At 43.5% G+C, this 10,645-nt stretch overlaps 1 protein-coding gene and 1 long non-coding RNA gene across 2 annotated transcripts in view; one reads left to right on the top strand and one right to left on the bottom strand.

The window, feature by feature from the left end:
* The window catches only part of LOC112578416, a 5,290-nt gene extending 555 nt beyond the window's left edge, over window positions 1-4,735 (bottom strand). Inside the window, exons 1-3 of the long non-coding RNA XR_003102666.3 lie at window positions 3,825-4,735; window positions 415-463; window positions 1-33 (exon numbers count right to left, since the gene is read on the bottom strand). The exon at window positions 1-33 is cut by the window's left edge and continues 144 nt beyond it. This is a non-coding gene — a long non-coding RNA (uncharacterized LOC112578416). The remainder of the gene's footprint in view (window positions 34-414; window positions 464-3,824) is intronic.
* CLDN10 (claudin 10) overlaps window positions 1-10,645 on the top strand; it is a 105,507-nt gene that overhangs the window by 34,634 nt on the left and 60,228 nt on the right. The window lies entirely within an intron of this gene.

The raw sequence follows: 10,645 nt of genomic DNA, 5'->3' as shown, positions 1-10,645 counted from the left end.
AAGCCTCCCGCTACACAAGCTTCTGACTCCCACCTGGAAACAGACACACAGTCTCACCTGCGGCCCCTTTCAAGTGTGTTCCGTGAAAGATTCATGGGTGTCGGGGGTATTCCATAGTCAAAAATATTGAGAAGTCATTAGTTAAACAAATTTAAATACCTTCCCTTAAACTGCAGAATTTTTCAGCCTTTGATCTCCTAATAGACATTGTGAGTCCTTTAAAATAGGGAGGGAGCAAGCTGAGCCTTTTCCAAATCGCTCTGATTGAAGAGCGCCCTCCCTGTATTAAGGGCTTCCCTGGTGGCTCAGACAGTAAAGAATCCACCTGCAAAGCAGGTGAATTGAAGTTCGATCTCTGGGTCAGGAAGATCTTCTAGAAAAGGGAATGGCTATCCACTCCTCCAGTATTCTTACCTGGAGAAACTCATGGCAGGAGCTGGAGGAGTCTGGCAGGCTGCAGTCCCTAGGGATGCAAAGAGTCAGACACGACTGAGTGACTAAGCACACACACCCCTCTGTATTAAGTCAGCTGAACCTGCTATTAAAAAAAAAAAATGGTTTAAACAACAGACATTTATTTCCCACAATTCAGGAGGTTGGGAAGTTCAGATTAAAGGTGCTGGCCGTTTGAGTTCCTGCTGTGTCCTCCCTTGGCAGCGGGAAAGGAAGCCAACCTCACTTAAACCTAATTCCCTCCCAAAGGCCCCTCTCCATGCTTCATCACACTGAGAGCCTGGGCTTCAACGTGTGGATTTGTGAGGACACATTCAGTCCATAATAACACCTGCTTTTGTTCTCATCTGTAGTATGTTGCATGGAATAAACCTTGGGACACACACTCCAGGGCAGGCTCTGAAGGCAGACCACCTGAGCTGGAAAACGGACACTCCAATTCCATCCCAGCTGCCCCCCTGCTTCCTAACTGTGGGTTGGTTTTGTTTTGTCTTGTTTGGCCATGCCATGGGACATATGAGATCTTAGTTCTCTGACCAGGAATCAAAACTATGCCCTATGCATTGGGAGCGAGGAGGCTCCTGGACCATCAAGGAAGTTCCCTGACTGTGGGACTTCCTACAAATTTCTCCATCTCACCTTGCTCTAGTCTCCTCATCTGATAAAACAGGGTTAACAATGGTTCCCATCTCATAGGGTGGCTGTGAGGATTAAATGGGTCGATAACTAAGCATTGACAATGAATTGTATAATTAACCAGTTTATCGTAGGAATTATTACTGAGCATATTAATAATTACTAACTCATTTGATAGCAACATTTAATTTCTGTTTAGGTTGAATATTGCTTTTTACCATTGGGGCAGGGTCAAGCCTCTTTTTTATTTGCTTATTTTTATTGAAGTACATGTAGTTGATGTATAATATGTTATGAGTTACAGGTATACAAAGTAGTGATTCACAATTCTTGGAGGTTATACTCTATTTATAGTTATTATAAAATATTGGCTATATCCCCTGTGTTGTACAGTGTATCCTTTTAGCTTATAGTGTATCCTTATAGAGTTTGTGCCTCTCAATCCTCTACCCCTCTCTTGCCCCTCCCCCCCACCGCTCCTCGATGGTAACTACTGGTTTATTCTCTGTATCTGTGAATCTGCTTCTTGTTTGTTGCGTTCACTAGTTTGCTGTATTTCTTATATTACACATACAAATGATATCATACAGTATTTGTCTTTCTCCATCTGAGTTATGTCACTTAGCGTAATGCCCTCCAAGTCCCTCCACGCCGCTGCAGATGGCAACACTTTGTTCTTTTTTATGTGGAGCCTCTATTTTAGACGGCAGACTCCTAGGGCAAAGTAGCCCTGAGACAAACAGCAAGAGGAGACCTTGAAAACGTGTGCCAGGAATCTGAAGTGGTGTGGCTCGATTTAAGGGAAAAGGGGCCGCTGGTCTCAGTGCCAGAGCTCCGTGCCAACCACCACAGCCCTGGCAGGAAGCGAGCTGTAATTCTGCAAAGGGCAGACCAGCCACACAACGAGGGCGGCAGGCCTGCCCCTCACCCTCTGCTCTCTGCAGACGCGGTCCTGCTCACTGTAAATAAAACTGCTGTTGGCATCATCTTTGAACTTCATAGCAACTATCATCCATATTTACCTTCCCCAATAATCCTAGAACAGAGAAACTTCAACACAAATATTTCCCCAGAATTTCAAAGAGGTAAGGGGGTTCCTTTATGTAACAAGACAAGGGATCTGTGCCAGCCGGGAAACCCAAGTGTTTAAAACTTGTTCAGCATTTTTGCAGCGCAAGAGTAGTTGCTAAACATCGCTCTCTCAAAAGAAAGCAGGCCACTGAATGAATTCTAGACAAAGGAAGTCCGAACGAAACTGGAGAATGAAAAGGGATGTCTCAAAATAATGTCAAACTCAAATTGAGACGATATTACGCTTGAACATATTCGAAACCCACACAAAGAGAGAAACAGAATAAAGCTGATTTTTAAAAGCCAACCAAGAGAAAATGTTATGAGCTATTAGCTTCTAGATGTAATGAAACAAAAGTAGAGATTCTTTGTTAGAGGTTTTTAGAGCACTCGAAGAGTTATGGAGTCAGGCTCTTCCTGAGAAATGATCTAAAAGGTCAAAGTCAAGGTCTGAGGCAAGTGCTTCTTTGGAACTCACCCTGCAGCTCTCATCTCCTAACATCATAGCATCCCCTGCCCCTCCTTATTATTAGTTAATTGAATTCTCATGGGACCCATAAGGTCCAACTCCAGATTTTCAATAGATATTCCTTAAGGAGAAACCAAGTGGAATCTGTTCTCTGGGAGGAGAACGGGAACTGTTGCTGACAATTGCTGGAGGCTCGGTACAGACAAATCTAAGTGTTAAATACTCCAGGGGTATGTTCATAGCATTATTCACAATAGCCAAGACATGGAAACGATCTAAATGTCCATTGACAGATGCATGGATAAAGAAGATGTGATACATACATGCCGTAGAATGTTACTCGGTCATTAAAATGAAAGAATGCCATTTGCAGCAACATGAATGGACCTGGAGATTATCATACTGAGTGAAGTCAGAAAGAGAAAGACAAATATCATATGATATCACTTATATGTGGAATCTAAAATATGACACGAATGAACACATGTATGAGACAGAAACAGACTCACAGACAAAGAGAACAGACCTGAGCTTGCCAAGGTAGACAGGGGGTGGGGAATGGAAAGATTTGGAGTACAGGACGAGCAGATGCAAACTAGTATACATAGGATGGATAAAGAATAAGGTCCTACTGTAGAGCACAGGAACTATAGTCAATATTCTGTGGCAAATCATAATGGAAAAGAATGTATATATGTGTACAACAGAGTCATTTTACTACAGAGCAGAAATTAACAAAACATTGTTAGTTACTTTTCAATAGAATTTAAAAAACGTCAGGGAACCCAGTCATAACAGGGCCTCACTATATATATATATATATATATATATATATATATATAAAATATATACGAACTACGTATTTCATGTATTCATATATGTGAAAATTGAGGGCAGAGGAGAAAGGGGCGACAGAGGATGAGATGGTTGGATGACATCACCAACTCAATGGACATGAATTTGAGCAAACTCCAGGAGATTGTGAAGGACAGGGAAGGCTGGCGTGCTGCGGTCCATGGAGTTACAAAGAGTCGGATGTATATTTATAATATATTTATATTGAATGCATGGCACAGCTTATGGAATCTTTGTTCCCTGACCAGGAATTGAAACTGTGCCCATGGTAGTGAGAGTGTGGAGCCTTAACAACTGGATCATCAGGGATTTCTCAGGCCCACAATATTTTGAGATTTACCTCCAAGAAGTTGACCAACGTCCCACAGCACATATTGAAGAAAAATCAAGCAGGGATTTTTCTGCTGAAATCTCACGTTTCCAGCAGGGAGATGGGGAAAGGAAACATTTTAAAATATGCCAGCAAGCTCTGTTCTTAAAAAGGCCCACCCTCAGGGGAAATCAGTTAACCAGGGCCTCACCTGCTGGAGTGTAATTAGTGAGGGGAATAGAGTGAACTTTATTTTGTTAAGATATGGAAGGCCACACACAGGCATTCTTACACACAGGAAAGGAAAAACATTCTGTTTGCCTATATGTTAATTCTCCCACAAATCCTCTGCAAGAAACACTAATCACGTTTACCAAAAGATAGTGCAAGCTTTAAACGTTCTTTAAAAGCATCCGTTTACTTATCTGCATAAATTACCGTTGAATATTATAACGTTTTTTGAAAATTCTCACTAAGTTCAAGGTACTGAAATGTAAAATCAGATCTTCTGATTCTATTTCTCTGGAAATTTAGCAGAACCCCAGAGCTGAAAAGGCAAGCATTGGTGCAGCAATCCCACCGGTGTAGCCACACGGTTCATTCCTTGCTCAGATGCAGAGTGGTGTGCAAGAGACATCTCGGATTGAGCGCAGCGAGGTTGTTGACAGAGTCACTTATTAGCTCTTATTAGTATAAATACTATGGTCTTTGGAAGTTGGTTTTGGTTCTAACCCAGGCCAACAGTCTCCTTGTGGCTTGTATGAAAGATATTTTTGGCTCCATGAGCAAAGCCAAGATGGTTGTTGGCAGTAGGAGAAATAAGTACCATTTGAAAGCTCTCATCTGTTTGTTGGACTCCTGCCACAACTCTTAAATCCACTGATGAGGAAGTGGGCAAAGCGGTGTTTGCAAAGTGAGGTTGACCTGTACTAGGGCTTGAATGAAATAAAACAGACACAATGGTAACTTCGTTTGCAGCAAGCACTCAGTTCCCAAGTTGCATCAGACTCTTTATGACCCCCCCTGGACTGTAGCCCGCCAGGTTCCTTTCTCCATGGGATTCTCCAGGCAAGAATCATAGACCCAGTTGCCATTTTCCCCTCCAGGGGATCTTCCCGACCCAAGGTTGGCAGGCAGATTCTTTACCACTAAGCCACTGGGGAAGCCCTTCTTAAAAAGGCCCTGTCTTGTGGCAAGACCCCTTCTTAAAAAGGGAACCAGTTAATCATTGGTAAGGTAGGTAGAAGGAACTCAACCTCACTGCCTGGTCTCTCAAAGGGCCTTCTCCGCTGAGCCAGCCTGGGGCCTCTGCAGCTGCTGATGGGTGTGTGTGCGCGTGTGTGTGTGTGTGTGTCTGCTGAGCCAGCCTGGGGTCTCTGCAGCTGCTGATGGGGGTGTGTGTGTGTGTGTGCGTGTGTGTGTGTGTGTTCCTGCAAAATGAAAGGATAATCTCTGTCCTTCCCCCAAGTCCCACCTGCCACATCAATGGTCTCTTTCCAAACATGCAGTGAATTACGATGAGTTTTCTTCAGAAGAGTTGACAGATCTCAAAAGAAGAGCTCACTCAGTGTAGGAAGAACAAACAGTGGACTTCATCCCTGGACCGTGGACCTCCAGAGAGAAGGGTGCCCCATGGGCACTTCTCCCTGCCACCTGATCTCTCGCAAGCCCTCTCTCAGTGTCCATCCTGTTTCTAAGATCTCAGCTTTTAAATCCATCTGCTGCCTCTCTCCTCCGTCTCAGGAGGAAGTTCTGCCTTCTCAGGTCCACTGTCTACAAACTCCAGTGTCTGTAGCCTCAACCCCTCTCTCCTCGCCCACAGTGGTCCTTCTGTGCTCAATAAAGGGGAAAGTGGGCCTGGTCCTCTTGTGAGGACAGGGTCAGTGGGCCATGCCTAGCTCAGTGTCTTTAGAAGGACAAGCTGATGTCTTTACTGTTTTAACCAGAAGTAAGAAGACCTTACTATGGGACTTCGCTGATGGTCCAGTGGTCCCAGTGCAGGGGGCGGGGATTCGATCCCTGGTCATGGAACTAGATCCCATAAGTCACAACCAAAGGTTCACACGCTGCAACGAGTATCAAAGATCTTGTGTGCCACAACCAAGACCCGGCTCAGCCAAATAAATAAATAGGTGTTTTAAAAATATAGAAAGAGAGACCATCAGAACTAAAAAAAAGAGCACTTTGCTAAAGTGAACTCTTTGTTTGAGGCAAAGAAACGTTGCTTTCTATCAGTTGACCCACAGGGGGCGCACATTCCCTGGTCACAGGAGAGGACAGGTACTAGGCAGCCCCGAGGGCACTCTCTCCAGCATCTCCATCTTCCTTGAAATCCCAAATCGCATCCTTGATGCCGAGGTGAACAGCAGGAGCGTCTGCAGGCAGGGCCAAAATCCTTGAAGAATTCTTCTAGATCTGGTCCAACAAGCAGAGAGACAGGTGGTCAGACCATACGCCAAAGCCACAATACTTCTAGCTTCATAAAAATACTAGGAGTGGGGCAGAATATAACCAGATTAAAAACAATAACAACTTAAGTCTTCACTCACATAATGCAAAGCTCTCAGCAACTCTGTCACCTAAAGGGATAATGCAGGTCCTTCCACGCGCCTCTGGACACATCTCTGCCCAGCTCACTCACTCACTCTCCTCCTACGTGGTTTCCCTGACTCTGTCTTTGTCCACCTCTGACCCTTGCTCATTTCTCCTGCCCCATCCCCTGGTTCCCCTTTCTCCTCCTCACACACAACTATCCTTAGAGCTCCCTGATTGTAAAACGCTGATCTTCCAGGTGTGCTGGTGCTTGTTTAACAATGTGGAGATGGGGTAGGCATGGAGGACTGATTTGTAATGATTGCCAGTCTCCGTGGTGTAAATACTCCCACTCAGCAGATTGCAAACTTCCGATGATAATATTATCAGTGGCCTCTCAAAATTCCTATAATGTTAACTAAGGCCAAGCTTTCCTAAGCCTTTGCAAGTGACCCAGCACACCACTTCTGATATGAAGAGTCACGTTGAATGTGGTAGTGTTCCTTCCCTTCCCCTTGGGGGAGAAGCTGGAATAAAATAGATTGTCTTGTAAGTGAAGATGTTTTCAGGGAATGACATTTGAATTTTTTTTGCCTACCTCTGTGATCTCAGCTCTACAAGGAGGAATTGAACCCCTGCTCCCTGTAGCGGAAACTTGGAATCTTAATTCCTGTACCACCAGGGAAGTCCCTGAAATTTAAAATTTTCTAACTTTGAGTTTTGCTTTGGCTATTCTTTCCCTTCCTCATCAATGTGCATGTTCACTGTGCCCTTTTTAGAAAACTTTCGTGGTTTTCCTGACCCCTCTCTGCACACTTGAATGTTTATGAATTCATTCCTTATTTTGCAGATCCTTGTATTTTGCACAGACACCAGCTCTTTGTGCTAGAATCACTTAGAGAATATTTATTCTGTTTTCTCAGATTGATCGTAAACTTCTTAAGGGTAAGGATCTTATCTCTACACATGATTGATTCTTGAACATTTGATTGACTGCTTATTTGTAAGCCCTTCTCTGGTTTGCCTTATCCTAATCTTTCCTAGGCCCTGCATTTCAAAAATTATGTTCCTGGCTTAACATTAAGCCATATGTATAAATCTTTTATATACAAGGAAATGTATACATAGTCACGTAATTGTATGGAGTCACGTAATTGTACGGAGTCACGTAATTGTATGCAGTCACGTAATTGTACGCAGTCACGTAATTTTACGTAGTCACGTAAAATGTCTTGGCACATTAGAGTCATTTGACGTTGGTAAATTCATAAATTGCTTTGCAGGGAAATCAAAGGGATCAGATACACTGGTTCATTGGAGGTTTGCCTCTGTCACTGACGGCCTTGCCACCTGGGGCAAGGTATTCAGGCCTCAGGCCTGCAGCTGACAAAAGGGGGGTAATTAGAAAACTTTCAGGTTGGTGGAAAGATTATGTCGGCTAAAAAATGTGTAGTATGGACTTTCCCAGCAGTCCAGTGGTTAAGAATCTGCCTGCTAAAGCAAGGGACATGGGTTCAATTCCTGGGCTGGGAAGATTCGACATCCAGTGGGGCACCACAGCTACTGAGCCCATGTGCCCTAGAGCCTGTGCTCCACAACAAGCGAAGCCACCACAGTGAGAAGTCTTCCCACCGCAGCTAGAGAAAGCCCTCACACACAGCAAAGACGGCACAGCACGGCCAAAAATAAACAAATTTTTAAAAATATATAGTCTTTGAACGCTAGTGTAAAAGTGAGTATGACATATCTATCAAGCATAAAAATTTTATAGACAATAAAACATTTTACACTGCAGGGAACATTTGTTCAAACTCAGTGATTCTTGGAACTGCTACAAAATGTAGGATTTGACAACCAGTTTTACAAGAACCGGGTCCAATCCCTTCGCACATCCGAAAGTCAGACAGCAGTAAGAACCCCAAGCAGCATTAAGTGAAGTGAGATACTATAAACACAGATTAGTGTCATTTGTCCAGGCCATTGTGAGGTTTTCTTTAGATTAAAAAAAGCAAAACAGATGATAGAATGGCAGAGAACAAAAAGGTCAGAGGAAAAAAATGCCTGGAACAAGGAGGCCTTTCAAACCTATGTCTGTTTATTAATAGAAACAAATATTGAGAAACGTGGGTGATGTGAAGCAAACTTTTTCAGAGAAAAGCATTCCTTCCTGCCAGAGTTTTCTGCAGTAGACAGGGATGAGAGGAAGAGGTGAAGGGTCCTCTTGGTGTTTCAGAGGCCAACAGTGTGTGTGCACACTCAGTTGCGTACGACTCTTTGCCACCCCATGGACTGTAGCCCCCCAGGCTCCTCTGTCTGTGGGATTTCCCAGTCAAGAATACCAGAGTGGGTTTCCATTTCTGTCTTCCCCAGATCTTCCTGACCCAGAAATCAAACTCACATCTCTTGCATCTCCTGCATTGACAGGTGGGTTCTTTACCACTAGCACCACCAGGGAAGCCCACAGTAGATTTAGGAAAAGCTTTTACTATAAAGATTCATTCTTCCTCCCTTCCTTCCTCCCTCTCTGTCTCCCCTCTTCCCTCCCTTCCCCCCATTCCTTCTTTCTTTATTTTTATGGAAATGGGAGCAACATGCTTGGCCAACACGACTTAAAGGGAGAGATGGGCAAATGCAGCAATGGTGAAAGTCTTAACTCTCTTTGAGGCAGGTGATTTCCTCCAAGGACAGTGGCTTAGTTTCTGCCACAGAGGATGGTGTCCTGGGAATTTCCCAGAGGCCCATCCACTCCTAGACACCAGGTGTCATCTTCTCTCTGCCACTTCCACCACCTGTACTTTGAGGTGAGCTGGGTAGAGGTGCTTCTGTGTCTGGGCTCTGAGTGCCTACAGGCTTACTTAGGAGAATGGGCTGAACTAGAACACAGAAGCTTGAGCTTTCTGCACAGAGAAAAGTGCCTAAAGTGTTTTATCAATATCTGATGCACATTCAGTGTTTTATGAACTGGAATGTGGAAATTTCCTATCATTGTACTGGTCCTTAGAGTTCAAAATCAAGAGCTCCTACATTATTTATTACTCAGTAGATATGTGAGTACCCGCTATCTGCCAGGCACTGAGCTGGATATGGACACACAGTGTGAAAGTGAAGTCGCTCGGTCGTGTCCGACTCTTTGCGACCCCATGGACCGTAGGCTACCAGGCTCCTCCATCCATGGTATTTTCCAGGCAAGAATACTGGAGTTGGTTGCCATTTCCTTCTCCAGGAGATCTTCCCGACCCAGGGATTGAACCCGGGTCTCCCACGTTGTAGGCAGACACTTTACCGTCTGAGCCACCAGGGAAATCTGAGATTTACATTTTATAACAACAAAAGGCAGACATGGTCTACAATGAACAGTGGCTTGTTTCCTAATTAACACAAAGACTGAAAATCATTCCACCTGAAAAATTCAAACCACAAACTCATTCCTTCCATACAACACCCTCTAACTCCTGTTACGCTTTCAGCCCTTCCTTCTTCCACACCCGCCCTGCCTGACGTCCTAGCTCCTTCTTGGCCTTCTGAATTTTAAAAGCAGTAAAATAAAAAATTTTTTTCTGAAATAAGAAAATAATTTTTTTGACTTAAGAAATCTAAGAAAAGTAAAAGGCTTGGGAAAAAATCTTTGTGTGTGACATGAGCACTTGACATTAAGTAATAAATATTTATTGAAAACTTATATTTGATAAGAATTGGGCTAGGGCTGAGATAAACCCTCCTTCCTAGACCATGTATGCTGAGAGACATTCAGTGCTTTTTTCCCCTTTGAAAAGAAGCACTAAAACTAGGTTCTCTAAAACCCCCACATTGAAGAAACTTTCTTATGAAAATGATGCTGTGTCCCGTGTTCCAATAACCAGTTATTGTGGTCCTTGTTGGCCACAATGCAGACTACGTGTGCAATATTGCTATTTGACACATTTTTCAAATATTCAACTTCCTGGAAGAAAAATACGTAAAAGAGGGCCTGGAGTTTGTTGTTTTTGTTGTTTGTTTGTATTGGGTAAGGAGGGGTGAACAGGCTATTTCCGAGGGAGATCTTGAAGTGGTGTTTATCTAAAGCCCTTCCTTGCAGGAATAATAGGAGCTGATCTGTCAGATAAGTGCATTCCTAATACCTATTGGCTGGGGAAAATAAGCAGGTATCCCAAGCTGGCTTGTTTTTTAAAGTTTTTTTTAAAATGAAGATTTGATGGATACCATGGGAGAAAGGGAGGGGGGTGGGAGGAGTTGGGAGATTTATACACTATTGAAACATATATCCTATTGATACTATATATAAAATAGATCATTAATGAAAACATACTGTAGAGCACAGG

Source organism: Bubalus bubalis, chromosome 13 (assembly GCF_019923935.1).
Source record: "Bubalus bubalis isolate 160015118507 breed Murrah chromosome 13, NDDB_SH_1, whole genome shotgun sequence".
Taxonomy (NCBI): domain Eukaryota; kingdom Metazoa; phylum Chordata; class Mammalia; order Artiodactyla; family Bovidae; genus Bubalus; species Bubalus bubalis.
This window is presented reverse-complemented; position numbering and strand designations above follow the sequence as displayed.